We start from the raw sequence: 1,508 nt of genomic DNA on the forward strand, positions 1-1,508 counted from the left end.
TATATATATTTTAAAATTTTGCGTTCGTTAATAGTAACGGAAAAATAAATTAAGGTGTAACCGTACATAACATTTAGAATGCCATTTGCTCTGCTTTCGGAAATAAATGTACAGTTCTTTCTACGATAACATAATTATATACGCAACATTAAAATAATATAAAAGATATGCCTAAATAAAAACAATCCTACAAAGAGAAAGAACACATTTAGATAGGCCTAATGATTAAATACTGTATAACAATTATGATTAGGTGATTACACAATTTAAAAGACCCACATCTCGAACGGAACAGTCTGTGTGCACGACAAATGCTATAAACACTAGTTGACGAATACTTTTGTGCTATAATTAGGTCTGCATGTTATCTGCCAACGGATGAAAGGCTGCACATACAATGTATTGTATGTCTTAATAGTGACAGATTGCAACAGTTTTTATTGTCGAATTGCGATAATGCCAGGGTGTAATTTGCATTCGTTTGATAAATTCATTGTCTTTTTCATGTAGTTTACGTCCTGGCATTTTTTTTTTTTTTTTTTTTTAGGTATAGGGGTCGTCACTGCCGCCAGCAATGTTCGTTCCTTTCCCGTTGGCGAATTTACCAAAACATTTCTAGTTCTTTGTTCAGCAGGTTGCTGCAAGAACAGCAATTGAAGCAAGAGTATAAAATTTGTTTTTTCTAATGCAAGACGGTCTGGGTTGGGCCACAACCAGTGGTGGCGCCAGGACCTGCTCGACGGAGGGGCTAAAGACCCGACGGGGGGCTACTGGAGCGAATCGAGTCTCACTTGGCTGGGGGACAGGGGCGCCTAGGGCCCCGTTAGGGGTCCAGGGGGCTCCGCCCCTTGGAAACCACGGATATTTGACGAATTATGGCGAATTTTTATTACTTTTTTGATAGGCATCGAGTTACTATAATATGGCTTCATGTAGGCCTAGGCTATGCTTTCTAATGTTGAAATCAGCTTCCAAAACCAAAACATGTTGAATAAAGCAAGAAACAAAGAGTATGCAATGTAACCATCTAATTTATTTTCAAATCCTCATTCTTGAAAGTGAAATTCTATATTTTGGAAATTTTGCATGAAATCTGTCAACCACGCTGTCACGGTCGAGGTTGCTTCACCTAAAACGATGTATTGCAACCATCATGAGGCTATCTAAATGAGCATTTGTCATAACAGAACGCAAATTATTTTTAATTAGTCTCATTGATTTATTATTATTATTATTATTATTATTATTATTATTATTATTATTATTATTATTGTTATTATTATTATTATTGTTGTTGTTGTTGTTGTTGTGATGAAAAGTTAACACACACAATATAGTGGCTTAACGAATATTACAAGTAAATATTATTTTTAAACTTGTTTGCTCCCCGACAAAATGTATCGTCTTCCCCGACGGGGGGGGGGGGCTATACTTCCTCGACGTGGTGGGGGGTATAGCCCCCAGCCCCTCTGGCGCCACCACTGCCCACAACCCCATCTGTTTTAATT

Source organism: Anneissia japonica, unplaced genomic scaffold (genome assembly GCF_011630105.1).
Source record: "Anneissia japonica isolate Jap-2015-1 unplaced genomic scaffold, ASM1163010v1 scaffold493_len2256704_cov171, whole genome shotgun sequence".
In the NCBI taxonomy this organism is placed as follows: Eukaryota; Metazoa; Echinodermata; class Crinoidea; order Comatulida; family Comatulidae; genus Anneissia; species Anneissia japonica.